The 14990-nt window shown below is 40.0% G+C and overlaps 1 long non-coding RNA gene across 1 annotated transcript; it reads right to left on the bottom strand.

Annotated features, from left to right (window-relative positions):
- Nucleotides 1-2320: 2320 nt before the first annotated feature.
- LOC125332950 lies at nucleotides 2321-14851 on the bottom strand. Its single transcript, XR_007206693.1, has 3 exons — nucleotides 14779-14851; nucleotides 3080-3179; nucleotides 2321-2436 (listed from the first exon to the last, which is right to left on the bottom strand). It is a non-coding gene; the product is annotated as an uncharacterized LOC125332950 (long non-coding RNA).
- Between the last annotated feature and the right edge of the window lie 139 nt (nucleotides 14852-14990).

Genomic DNA, 14990 nt, shown 5'->3' with positions numbered 1-14990 from the left:
AGGCAACTAAGTTATTTCAATTCTTAAATGGTGACTGCACTGGGAAGTGGCAGTTGCCCAGTGACTGGTGGCTGAGCCTCTTGGTGCTCAGCACAGTTGGATGCTGGACACAGTTTTGCGGTGTTTAGAAAAACAATGGAGAAATAAACAGTGAGAAAAAGAATCCTCAAGACAGAGCAGCAGAGCTGAATTAAATGCAAAGGCAGCAGCTAGACTGGAGAGATTGGGGAATGCACAGCAGCAGGAATAATACTGAGAAGGTGGTTGGTTCCTGCCCCTACTCCTGGGTGATGGGCAGCTCCAGAATCCATGTAAGCCTTAAAAGATGGAAAATTTTACTTGCACCTCAGTAAAGCAGCTTCTCCCAGGGAATCAAACATTTAGCTCCTTGTCAGATCCTTTGAGCCATACATTAGCAATGAAAGAGTGATATTGCCACTATCGTCCTGATGATTCAGCAAGGAGCAAAACATGATAGCCTTTCTAACAAGGCTGTTATTCAGATATATCACTCGGCGTCTGCACTCCAACTGCTCACTGGTTCAGAGTGTTAATGCTCTGCATATTGTGCTTAATAGAATTTTAAATTATTTTGATTAAAGTGTCAAGGGATGAGGATTTAAGATTGATCAAAACTACTTGCTTGTGCTGTGGCAGTTGTTAAACAGCCACTTTCAGAATATTGTTGCACAGGTTTAAGTGATGTAACATTCAGACATGAGAAATATGAGGAAGTACTTCTCTTAAGTTCATACTGGGGGACCAAGTGGGCAAGGAGTATATTAAGGGGATATATATTTCATAAACTGTGACTGACTTGGGGTCCCAGTCCCTCATTAATGGAAGCTGATAGGGCCTTCACCATTGCCTTCTATCTAATTCAATTCAACCATGGATGCACAATACCAAAAATCCAGTATGGAAAGCCTTCACTTATTTGAGCAGATATTGTAAGCATTAAAATACGATTCAATAATGGAGAAAAATAATAGAGGCTTGTCTGACTCCAAAGTCAGGTTTCACCTAGTTGGTAGGGGCAGAGGTCTTAAGTGATGGTTGTTTAATTATGATGACAAAGAAAGATTAGGATGTTCCCATCATGTATAGCTTTCAGCTAAAACAAAGTTCTTCAGCATGAGTATAACTTCTAGTATGCAAATGTAGCAGAGTATTTAGCAATTTTCAAATGTGTACATGTGCCTTAGATATCCTCTGAGAGGAACCTTAGAGTACACGGTTCCCAAACCATTGTCTCAGCTTGTGTGTTTGTAAATATTTTGACCTGAATCAGAGTGCAGTGGCCTGGACAGCACTAGCAATGCCATGAAACCATCATCTATTCCAGTCCTCTCCAAGGTGATGCCGTGTTCTTCTCTACTTTGCTTATAAAGTAAAGAATAACACTCTATACAGCTCTTGTTTGGCATTTCACTAGAAGATAATTGCTTAAAATCTCAGTAGACTTTGCATCCACATCTGTAAATGACCATATGGCACTTTATGGTAGAATATCCTGAGCCAGATGGGTTGGTATGCTCTAGCTGCCCATGTTTCTTTAATAATGCAAAGCAGTCATAAACTCACCTTAAGTGGCTGCTTAAGTCAGGTTTACAGCCACTGAGTGACGGCGCTGCTGAAGCCACCTCTTGCACTACATGTAGGTTGTTTAGACAAGCACTTTATTGAAATTACAAGCTTGATGTGAAATAGTGTTGTCTTCTACTTGGTGTAACCTAAAGAATAAAAATACGTGAAGCTGCTACTGACTAGAATTATTCTGATAGAAGCAAAAGTTTTGATTGCTGTCCTGTTCAGCAATTAAGTGTGAACTGTAGTAACAGTTAAAGACCATTTATCTAAAATGGTTTTGAGTTGGCAGTGCTAGGCTAAAGGTGGGACTTGATCTTAAAGGTCTTTTCCAACCTAAATAATTTTATGATTCTAGAAGTCTGTGAAAATTGGATTAATTTAGCTCAAAGATAAGCAGCCTATTTGATGTTCACAAAGTAAATCTCAGAATAAAAGAAAAGAGATAGCTGATGCTATGAAAATTGTTTAATACTTTAAGCTAAAAAATATAGAAGATCCAGAAGCTGAAAATAAAAATGTATGACAAAATTCCATCTTGACGGCTCTTGATTTGTGTAAGTGGGCAGACCTGTGCTCTGTTGCACAACACAGAGAGAGCAGGAAAAGAGCATTTTAAGTACAGCTGTGTTTTCCTATAATCCCTTTTATAATAGGAGCTCAAAGCCTTCTTTCAGAGAAACAACAAATACAGGTATTTTGTATCAATCCACAAAAAAATACCTACCTATTGTTGCATGATGCAAAATCTCTGCTTATGCACCCCCCTCCAGCCGTTAAACAGAGTCTGGTGAGCTGAAGGCATCTGATGTATGAGTTTCATCCTGTTTCCAGTGGGAACGTCCAGAACTGCAGCCATTTAATAGACAAATGAATATACAGAGCCATTAAAACATATTAAATACTCCTGCATGTGTTTAACTGCAAGTATATGACTAATCTTCCTGACTCCAGAGGCAGCAAGGCATACATCTTAAGCAGGTGCTTAAGAATTTTGTTGAATGGAGATCACAGAACATTAGTTCCTTTACTGGCATGTTAGCTGGTGTAATTGTTGAGGATTATGATGCAGGGAGCAGGAGAGCAGGGCTGCAGTCACAGGTCCCTCCTCGTGCACTCTCCCTGCATTCACCACATAGCATTATGTTCTACAAGGACTGTTTGGACCATCTATAGGCAACTGTAGGACAGACCCTAGGCAAAATATATGATGACTCCCGTGACTTGTCAAAATTGACCTTACGCTGGCAATGAGAAAAACTTGATGAAATGGAAATCAGGGAGAAAAAAATAAAGGAATTCAGATCTGGGGGACTCTGCAGGTAGAAGCAACACTGAAGTTATTGTGCTGTACTTCACAGTAAGGAGCAACTTCCATCCCTGTACAAAAGTCAGGGTGCAGTGAACACCAGGGCAGAGCTAAGCTGGCACTGTTGCTACTGCCAGATCAATACACACCTCATGGATGCTGCTACTGAATGGACTCAAATACCTTGTAAAACAGGGCAGATCCACAAGAATTGGGCTGAGTCAATGAAGGCGTTGTCCATCATTCATGGTCCTTGGATCCTGGCCTAACCAGGGAGCTAATGCTGCAAAGACAGAGTAAAGTTAGTTTTCTGGAAAAAGTTACATCATAATTTACGAAGTAACCTTTACATGGTGAGGAAAAGGATTTTTCATAGAGACAAGGCGAGGACTTGGATCTCATTGTGAAACTTTCCATTCTTTTTACCTCTGTCTCCATTTAAATGAAATAGGGAGATCCATTTGCAGCCAACAAAATTAGCTAAAAGCTACTCACATAAAGACAGAGATTTCATTGAACTCAAATCCATATATTATCTCACAGGAACAGTTGTCCAGTTAATTTCCAGGTTAATAGGCTGTTATTGCCATTTTCAAATAAAGCAATTAAAAGTAATATTCTTATATTACTGATAATGAAGATCACACTGCATTGGATTGTCAGCTTATTTTGTTCAATGTTCTTCATCAAAAAGTACCTAGTACAAATTTCTTTAGGCCAAAGTGGAACAAGACTGCCTAGAGAAAAAAAAAATACCTCTCTGAAGTAAAAGGTAGATTTTTTTATTAAATTTTGAAGTAATGAACTCTATTCCTTAACTTGTGAGATGTGTAGAAAGTAAAATGTACTTTTATCAGTATATTTTTCTGAAGTGCAAGACAGAAGGAAAACAAGATGTTAATTATACATCAGACATGTTTTCCTGTAGATGCTGAATGCTTTCCACAGAGCATGTGTAATATATTAAAACATAATCTCTTCCACAAAAGCTTTTTGTGGAAACTCCCAGAATATTACCGGTTCTTTACTGCAAGATCTGTACCATATAGGCAAAAATCTGATCAAGGAGAAAAAATATAATTTCTCATGGAGAATTTTCATAACATGAATGAATGAGAAATCATGACTTTCCCTTGTAAAACGGCATGACTGTAACATATGTCCTGCTCCAATTAGAAACTGTCTTTTTTAGATTATCATCATGTCAGCCTGCACTTGTGAAAGCAATTTTGATGGATCTGGGACAAATTTGAAATCAAAGGAGACAGCTAGTCTTAGAATTTAAAAGGAGACATTAATTTTTCACAGGGGGAATTTTTTGTCTGTTTGAAGAAGATAAAGTGTTAAGCAAATCCCCCATATTCATGCTGCCTTGGTGGATAAATGCCTGTGTATTTTACAACAGCAAAACAACTGTATTCAGCTGCTTTGAGAGATTTACTAGACCAGAGCAATGCAAAGTTTCTGATTTGACATTGTTTCTGTCTGATGAAGTCTCCAAGTTTGCTATTTCTCTAGGTCTGGTCTAGCATAAGAGCTTGTAGTTGTCACTGTCCTGGAAAAGTTTTACTGAACAGGGTGAGCTGATTTCAAGTGCAGTTGGTCATCAGTCATGGGCCAAGCAGGGAATCCTGGCCTGGGAATGTGCTTCATGGTGATGAGAACCTGATGTTTCTGTGTCTTCATGGATCTACAGCACAGATTTGGAGTACAGCAAGAGGGAGTCAGTTCCTGACATTCCTGTTCACAGGCCTCCAGACAGTCTTTGAATTTATAGGACATATTGCTTCAACATCCCCCATGTCAGTAAACTTTTTCATCCCTGAGAAAACACCTGTGGTTTATGTTTAATCCTTAAGACCTATGAAAGTTTTGACACGTGCCTAAAAAATGCTTCACTTTGAAAGGTATAAAAAATAACCTTGTAGTGCAGCCTTCCCAGTCACTGGCATGTATTCACCAAGTGGGGCAACATAAATAAGAAAGTGGCAAAGGTCTCTGTTGATTTCAGTCATTCTAGGATATGAAATTCCTGATAGAATGAATCCTCTGGGATCTGATTCAAAGACTCAGATGTGAAATGCACCTATCTTTTGAGAATTCTGGGTCCAGCCCACGCCAAACAAAATTAATTGGAAAGCCAGACTAAGCACTGCTGATTTAAAGCACATGGCTGCGCTGCTCAGTGGTACGGGGGAGGGACATAAGAGAGGGGACTTCCTAGTTCCAGGGAAGTTGTGTTTGAAGTGCACAGGGTACTTTGGGTTTGTGCTGTTCACAAGTAGTGACATTCCTTCATCCCCAAAGGCCAGCTCAAGACCTGTGCTCTTCTCAGCTCTCACATCAAACTTGCTCTCACAGTGTAAATTGGAGGTTTGTCTTCAGACAGGTCTTTGCCAGAGGGACAGGATGGTGCTGAGAAGGATGTAAACTATCTTCTGCTCCACACAGAGCCTCAAGAGCACATGAGAAGCACAAAGGAACACTTTTCACTGTCAGCAAGTGACACTTTGCCTTTCAGATTGAAGTTTTTAATTAAAATGGGAATTTCTGGACTGAATGTTGTCAGCCACAGGACTGCTGAAATGTGACATCATTTATGACTCCAGCAGTAAGGAGTTCACTGTCCATGATCATAAAGCAGATTCTAGTCTTGATTTGATATCGATTTAACAGTCAGCATAAGTTTGCCCTTTAATATTAAACAAAGTATGTCAGATCAAAGCATTAACAGTATTCTTCCTCTGGGTTTCTCCATGGATATTGCCTCCAATTCTTCCAAGCAGTGATGTCTGACAGAGAGCAAGCTTCAGACCTCTGTCCTGTAGCACCACTTTTCTGGAGCAGTGGTTTCTGCTATCCTCCATTGCCCCTATAGAGTATCATTCCCTCACTGCTCTTTTTCTCCCTAACACAGACTAAGGCCATTTCTGCCATTTCTTCTGTTACAGTAACTGCCAAAGACTGCCAAATCCTGTCTTCATTTTCTTTCTGCAGACACTCCGCAGCTCTGTGCTCAACCCTTCCTTCCCAGCCATCCTTGCTCTAATGGCTTCAGTCTATTCTTGCAAGTCTCATTTATTTTCTTGCTTCTTTTTGACACAAGTGATACAACACATGACCTCTGCCATGTGTCCTGATTTGTCTGTCTCCTGCCCTCAGGTTTCTGATATTCATTAAGGAGATATTCACTTTTCCAGCTCTGTTTTGCCCCCTAGTGAGGTACACTTAGAGACTCATATCAATGTCTTTTTAACTGAATTTTCTTTTTGCGGTATCTGAATTTAATCTCCAGTATATTTCTTCTTGCATTTAGCTGTAATTCTTCTACCATCTTTTGTCCTTTTGTTTAAAAAAGTAACCAAAATCATGCAGTAAATTTTGAGTTCTGAGATATCAGGAGGAACCTGGTCTATTCAGAAGAGCAGTCAATCCCATGAGAACTCCAGAATTACACTTCAGACTGCTCTCCTGACATCAAGTGATGTCAGTTTTGACAACTTACTGCCATTGTGAGCTAAAATATCCTGATAGAAGTATGTAAATTTTTCTCTCAGTACCACCTCCAAGCTTAAATCCTTACTTAGCAATAAAGATAGTAGCAACACTGATCTAACACAGAGCTTGAATAGCCCCTCTCTGTACTGTTCTCTGAGAGACGGTTTTGGGAAGGCTGAGGAGGAAAGTGTCTTTTCTTTTAATTGTAAGGATGTGGCAGTTGGCAAAATTTGTATTCATACTCTAGTGTGCAGCTGTTGGGATGGGAAGACTCCTGGGATATGGGAGACACTTTGAATGTTTTTTATTTTAGTTTTTCATTAAATATCAGGGCTGCTGAAAATACAAGATAATATTATGGTAGGTCTATAATATAAACGGAAGTAAACAGATGCATTAGCAACCTGTTTGTGTACTTAAACATATCTTGTCCTTGCATATGTCTGTCCTTGCTGCAATTTCCTTTTGTTTACCACAGTCAACTGGGATTAATTTGATGCAACATTTTAAATCCAGGGTTGGTCAGTAATGCTGGCTTTCTGAACACAAGAAGTAGTTTTGTCTGTGTCAGCATGCAGAACCTTATGGATGATAGATGTGTAAACTCCATTGTGGTCCTCTGCTTATTCTCCTTATGAAGTCATAGGTGAAAGAAGCTGTTTTGTCATATTTTCCTGCCACTTATATAACAGATCCTGGAAGTGAAGCTGATGTTAAATGAAAGACTTGTGAAAGTTTGATTGATTTTAACTGCTCATGGTGGAAAACATGGAAGTGGAAAAGACACAATATGATCAGACAGGAACTACTAGCTTGTAAAATTATTTCTGCATTAATTTCCCCACTGTTAAGACTACAGAAACATCCTTGCTGGTGATTGTAGTACAGGGGTTTCAACCCCAGCAGTCAGTGTGTTTGCTGTCTGTGGCTTAAGACCTTTGCCTCCTTACCACTTTTGGTGGCATTTCCTCATGCACTTGTTCATGTCACTTGCTCATGTCCAGCCCACAGTTACTGCTGTTGAAGCTGGATGCTGAGAAAGGCAAATTTCACTCACAAATTTCCACCCAGCCAAAGTTTAAATCCAGTTAGATGAACCAGGCTTCTGGTTTTAGACCCTGATGCTCTGAAGTGATACCTAACCTGCACTCACTGCAAGAAAATCAGGCATCATTTGATTATTCCACATCAACTACGTATTCCCCAACTGGTGAATAAGTTTAATTCTAGCCTGAGATTACCCAAAAGTAATTTACCCAAAAGCACTGATATTTCCATGTCTTGGACTGATGACAGTCTATGATTTACATGCAGCAATGTGGTTCTGAGGGGTCTCAGAACCATCTGAATATAAAGGTTTAATGACTGAATTGAATTGAATCTCCATGATAGAAGATAAGACAACTGACTCGGCTTTCAGGCAGATTACATAAACTCAAGTTAAGTGGTAGAATAAAAATGAGTGATATTCCTTCTTGACTTAAATACAGCACTAAGTAGTATGCCCTTGAATTCTGCATAAAGCAATTTCCTCCTCTTTGGTAAGAGCTAGGGGGCATTCCGAATGCAAATAGAGTCAGCTTTGCATTTTTAATATTTCTTATATACATAATTCACTGCCTTGGTTTAGAAACGTTATTGCTACCTCTTCTGTGCATTTAAATTATTTTGCACCTCTGAACTTTCATATTAACTTTGATGTCAGCTCTTAAAGCATATTTTGTACAGGCAAGCTTGTGCTCATGGCTCTTGAAATTCACAGATTGCACAAATGCTCATCCAGGCACAAATACACTGTACAGTTTAGCCTGTGTCATTTCACTGGGGTGTGTGGGGGTTCAGTAACTGCACACATGGTTATACCAAAGCCCTGAAAATCAATGGGTAACAAATGGGAGCAAAGCAAGAGCAAACAGTATTAGAATATGGCATTTGTGTGTGGTCCGCTCTGCATACATAACCCACAGGCACAGCTGATCAATAGGAAACAATCCTTTTTTTAAGTAGCTTTCAAAATAATAGAAATTATGGATGGAAAAATATGACCACAATGGAAGGAAATACACCCCCTTGCTAATGTGGGATAAATTAATGCTCTCCATGAAGCCAGAGAGCATGAGATGATTCTGAGCAAGATTTACTTCACTGCATGTTTCAGAAGAGATAGGAGGTTGTGGCCATCTCCTGTGACCGTGAATGTTCCTGAGAAATTTTTTCACTCCAGAGGAACAGAGGCAAAGATTTACAGTATCTTGTTTGATTCATCAGACTTCTTCAGTTACTTGCTGACATTGTCAACTGCTTGAAACCACAAATCTCAGGGACGTGGTTGGTTGATGGCTTTGTTCACCTCTGCTGATACTGTTTGTGGGGGCATAGATCTGTCTCTTACTCACTCCATGCAGGAAATGGTGCCAGAAACATCATCTCTATTGGTCCCACTCCTCCTGCAGCCCGTCAGAGAAGGAAGGTGGGGATCCAGCTGTGTTTCTTCTGTTGAAACACCTTTTCTGTATGACAGTCTGAGATGGAGAATGAATGGGGTCATCTTATCTCCTGCTCCATCCCATCCCTATCAGACCAATGTGGTTGCACAGCAAAATACATGGCAACCTGTAGCAAGTGTTTCTCCAGAAGCCTCTCGTAAGGGTGGCAAAACTGAACCTGGACTGAATCAATTAGAATGTTCTGAGTGCTGACACCTGTACAGTCAGCATGATTGGTACTTGGATCATAAACTGTGCTTTCTATCTGAAAGAGACTATAAACAAAAGATATGGCCAAAATCTCTCACTGACTGTTTCTCAAAATAACTGAAAAACAAGTCTGCTGCCTCCTGCATTGCAACTGAAATAGATGTCCTGCCTCTGACTGTAATTTCCCATCAATTTACACCAATGTAAGCCCAGTGGTATAGTGAAAAATCCACCCACAGTGTGCACAGATTTTGTGTACTTTACACAGGCTGTTGTAGCTCTGCAAAGCCAATGCAGAGGCTATAACAGGGTTGACAGTCACAGGCATGCTGGCAAAAGCCTGAAAGCGTTTCCTGGCTGCAGATGAGGGTCATGTTCCAAAGATGATGACTGAAAAGGAGATTGCCTCTGGGCTGATCGTGCCCTGGCAGTCATCAGCTTAGACCCCAGTCCTGTATCTTTTCCACTAAATAGGTGATGGGGTCAGTCTTCAGTTTGATTTCTCTCCTCTCATCTGAAACAGTCACAGATGAAGTTATAGTGGGAAACAAAATGAGTTCAAGGTTTACAATGATGTTACTGGTGGCACTGTGAGAGAGGAAAAACTGACTTGCAGACTGGACAGCCATGAAGAGTCAGTAAGATGATGAAATCGGTGCTCTGCAAAGCTGGTCTAGCTGAGACCAGAAGTTGGGACGTATACGAAAATACATTGTGTGTCATCAGTGCACATGGCTCCCAGCAGTGCCCACTGCAGTAGCTGGGGAATTGCAGCTGGAGCAATGCAAACAGCTCAGGGTGCAGTGGGGGATCAACCTGAGAAGCAGCCAGGGTTGCTCATGTTCCCATCCTTACACAGTGAATTACTGCCCTTGAAGGGGGCTGTTGTCACTGGCCCTGCAGCCACTCCGGGTCCATTTCCAGGTAAGTGGAACACGTTCGTTTTGATCACTCCAAGGACCCCTGTCATCTGACTGTGCCTGCAGCTATCCACCCTGTTTGATGCAATAGGTAGGGAAGCTAACTTAGCAATTGCAGCAGCTGTTCCAAACAAATAGCTGACTTGAGCCTAATGTTTTGGTTTGCTGGACAAACCAAATGAAGAATTCAATTTGGATCGAATCAGCGGTTACTGTTATTACTTTAAATGGCAAAATAAATATCCTCCTTCAACCTCTGCCCTAATATAATGGATTCATTTAATACAAAATGTCCAACCTTAGATGCAAAAATAACAACAAAATTGAAGTAGTTTCTTTTGTGGCCCTTGTAAGAGGAAGCCTTGGGCTCTATTCATACTGACTACCCCGTAGCCTAGTGGTTAGAACACATCTAAAATGGGGAATCTGGATTCAGATCTGCTTCTCTCCCTGAAAGGCAGTCACAGCCCATCCTCAAGGAAAGCGTTCACTACCTGCAGTGCTCAGGCTTGGAGATAAAAGGCTGTATGCAATTTGGGGGACAGGGGGTTCATGATGGGTGTCTTCTGTTGATGCTGCTCTCTTTGAATAAATTGTTGAAAACAGGATCCTCATCCTTCACCTTTAGGTGAATACGTTACCTGTAAACCCAGGGAGTTGTTTGCTAATATATTTGGAGGGACATCTTTCAGTATATGCCCTTTATAAGAACAAAATTGCTCAGCTATAGATTCACATGAAAACCTGGACAAATTACTCATCTTCCTTGTTGGCATTGGTTAAAATACTTCATTCGTCTTTGCAAGAGTTTTGAGGATAAATTGCGAGCATGGACAATACTCCATGCAAACTGTGGTGTAAGTACCGTGTATTTTTATTATTTAGTAAATTCTTTTGTAAAGTGGCTTGTAACACAGCATGTGTCCTATTGTACTAGTAGCCACTGCACTGAGCCACAGAAAAGCCTGTATTTGTACAGCTCTTATGACCCCTCTTCCCATATTTCCTCATTTTCCTTTGCTCTAGGAAAAGTTGGAATTCTTCAAAAAGTGACCTCCTCAGGCACCATTTCTCCTCTTATTTATTTCTCAATTCTTCTGTCATTCATTACATAAAAGGTTATTTTTTTAATGAAGCACTGTGGGTAGGGAGAAATAACTTTTGCCTTCTGTTCTAATTGATGAATGATGTGTTAACTAATCAGAAAGCTTTTCTGTAGTCACCATTAAAGAAACAGATGTATGTGGCTCAGGAGAGATTTGTTGAACAGCTTCAACCTTTAAGTGCAGAGGATAAATGGGTGGTGACATCATCATCATATCTTGACAAATAGAAATTATATCGTTCTCTTTTTTTCATTACTGATGGTCGATTTATTTCTATAGTTTTCATTTTGATGAGATCCATTCATTGTCTCTACAGTTAAAACCTTAGAAAGCTGCAATATGCAACTAAAGTGGTTATAATATTTTGCACACGATCTTCAGCATGTTATCTTTTGAGGTTTTCTCCTGAAAGTTATTTCTAATGGAAAAATAGTATGATGTGGAGTGTGATAAGACAAAAAAGAAACATTTGAAATTCATCCTTGGGTTCATTTTTAAGCTAGACGTGAAAACAGCACATAAGGAGTCAGAGGACACTTGATGTGGTTATAAAGCATCTCCACTGGTTGCCGGAGGATTTTATTTTTGCAGTGAACTCGAAGCCTTACAAGACAGACAGTTGTTCTGCACAGCAGTTCTGTGCCATAATAAACAAGCAAATGTTCCCCTCTCACTCATCTCTCCCCAGTATATTTTGAGCTCTTACCTTGTTTGATTGCATTTCTCATAGAGTCACTGACATGGATCAGAATTTCCCTGAAAATTTTGGTTATTACTGAAGATTGCATTTTTTCCACTTTTACTGCAGCTTACAAATCAGAAACTAAAAATAAAGTGTGCATCTGTTTGGATAATCTATTTCTCCAGAACAGATTAAAATGACAGAATAAATCTTGGATGTACTTGGAAGAGCTTTGAATGAATTACAACAAGAGATGAAAACAAGGTGAGTTCTGCTTGGCTAGGACCTCAATGAGGGAATTAAGCTGATGCTGTGTCAGGGAAAAGTTTGCAAGATAAAATAGGGGTCCTTAGCATCTACTACAGGAGTATAAACAGCAGATTAAAGCTGACATTTCTGCCAGAAGGCCTTTATGTACACTGGGGAACAAAAGAGATCGAGGTTAGTTAGAAAAGAAAGTCAGGAAGACAAAATTCATATAGAAGATCTCATGGGTGTGAGCAGGATTTCCCTGTCCATTGCCACAGCTTGGAAAGCAAGGACTGAATAAGTACCTATTCTTGCACCCTGGAGTAGGGGCAGGCAACACAAGGATAAGATGTGCTGGCAAGTTCTCTGCTTCTTCAGATTCCAGGCAGGAGTTCTTAGGCTGAAACTTTCCTGTATGAGAAAATTTTAAAAAAAGGAAAAAGAGACCCTGAATGAGTTGGCTGATCCTCAGAGAAGGTGATGAGCTAATCCCAGCATGCAATCCATTTTGAAGGGATATATGGTCCAGGAAAGAGCTGGTGGCTGCCTCTGCTAATGATGCTACCAGCATCGCTGCTGTTCCATCCAGGAGTGGTAACAGGAAAGTAACAGTGCAGTACTCCTGTTCTGGGATTGCTTTACTGAAATTTAATGTAAGTGTCTATGTATGGGTTTAGGAGTCAAATCTTAGTGTTTCTCTTGCTGTCAGCCAGCTGCCTTTAAAATGGTAAATTATCCTAAGTGCGAGAAAAGGAATGAAGATGCAATTTAATGTAAATATAGAAAGTTTAAGTTCTGTCACTAAACTACAACTAAATTAAGTTTGGAAAAAGCTGTGCTTAGCTTCTCAGGAAGGAATGCATTTGCTTCAGTAACAGCAACGAAAAAAATAGTGGTGTTTTTACAAGAGAGCTGGGAACAGATGATCTTTCAAGTCCCTTCTGGCCTTAAATCTGTGAATCTAGGAAATGATGCCTCATTTCACACTCTAAGTCATTAAAAACACACTTTCATTATTGAAGTAATCACATTTCTTGGAAATGTGGCTACTACCTGCTAAGATGATATACCAGATGATCAGTGTTTTACTGAAATTCCTGAAAAGAACAGTGTTTGTTACCAGAAGTCTTCTTTTTTATTATTTCCACAAGCTCATTAGAACTCTAAAATATAGAAAACCACTAAGTGTTATATTATAAAAATACAAAGATAGCAAAGTAGGTCTTTGTGTGACTCCCCTTTCCCATGAGAACAAAGAAGGTATGAAGCTCTCACAAAAAGGGAGAGAGATGTCTGAGGATCACAGTCGGATATACACACCGGAACAACCCATACAACAAGAATGTTGGGGGTTGGGAGAAGGGCAAGAGAGGTGCTAAGCATTAGCTAGTACTTTTAAATAATCTTAGACACATTTCAAAATACTTCTCAATTGTTTTCTCAGTACTGGAATCATTCCCATCATACAACTTACTGGATTTCACATCCTTACCCCCCACCCAATGAGAAGACCTTGGGGCACAGCTGGATTTCAAACAAGGGTGTTTCCTAACCTTAGGGCACTGTAATGGGCCAGATTACTCTTTTCTATTACATCCTTTTATGGTTTGCTGGGGAAGACAGAAAGATGCTCTAAAAACCTCAGTAACAACTTACAAAGTTACTGCTCAATCCCTATGTGCTATAAATGTGTCTGTGCAACAGAAAACATAGGCAGGCACTGTCCTCAGTTTTGTTCCTTTCACTAACAAATCCAAGGGAGAGGGACCAATTTAAATTGAATTTCTTGATGGTGCCGTAAAACATGACCAATTAAACACATCCAATGAGCCTCCCTGTGAGCTCTAGTGTTGGTACTGCAAACTAGCATTTACCTTCCTACACATGGGGCTGTATTTGCATAAAACTCTGCTTCACAGGGGCATTTCTGGGTAAATAATAAGCTCAACCAGAGAGGATGAATAAAGGAAGAAAGTCATTTTTCATACTGAATGAGTACAAGGTAAGACTGAAGTAAATGAAACAATTTGCTTGAGAAACTGAGTGCAGTAAAAACTTCTGGTTTTGATGAGCTGTCTCTCCAAAGAACTGGATATACTTTAACAGTATCATTTCTGATTTATCTGCTGTTGCCAGATAAATTTTCTTCTGGGGGAAGAGCAGAATTCTCTTTATTTAATGTACCATGTCTGGAATGTGGACTAGATTCAGCTACATGTCGCTTATAATTATTTATGTAACTTATTAATCACTGGGCTGTCACTCAGCTGTTTATAAAACACAAAAGAACACTTGGAGCCTGAAAAATTACATTTTTCCTCCCCTGCACCTCCCCAAAGGCCTCTTTGCACTTTTGAGGAGACCTCCATTTAAATAAAAATCTCTTGCCCAGTCTAAGTAGCAAGGAACTCTGTAGTGATAATTTAAAGAACATGCTTGTGCTTTATCTTGGGAACTGAAAGATTTGCTTTAAGGTGCTGTAAAACTTTCTTTTCAACTTTTCCGACAAAATTTCCTTGGGTCTTTGTTTAGTTTGTTTTCTCAAATAGGTCATGCATAGGGTCCCCTTCTTGCCTGCTCAACAACCCATACTAAATATTTTCCCCATACTAAATATTTGGAAAACGGCAGCATCTCTCAGATTGCTAGCTCTGTATCATGCCTGCTTGAAACTGGTCAATGCACAGAAAAGTTAAGATGCTTAAACCCAGACGTGCTCACACCTACTCACCCCTTTGTTTCACACATCTCATTTCACTCTGTGAAGAGTTAATCTGCGTGGCTTTGTGCAGCTCTCTTCTGAGCTCCTGTGCAGGATAGCTCACAGCTTGTCTTTCAGGGGAAAGTACTGTGCCAGTTCAGAGACCAGCATCCGGGCTTGTAAATGATGCACAGAAGAGCAATGATTCCATTCAGCTGAATTACATTTAAAATTTGATTATG

Source organism: Corvus hawaiiensis, chromosome 1 (assembly GCF_020740725.1).
Source record: "Corvus hawaiiensis isolate bCorHaw1 chromosome 1, bCorHaw1.pri.cur, whole genome shotgun sequence".
In the NCBI taxonomy this organism is placed as follows: domain Eukaryota; kingdom Metazoa; phylum Chordata; class Aves; order Passeriformes; family Corvidae; genus Corvus; species Corvus hawaiiensis.
Note: the sequence above shows the minus strand (reverse complement) of the source record. Positions and strands in the feature narration are given on the sequence as shown.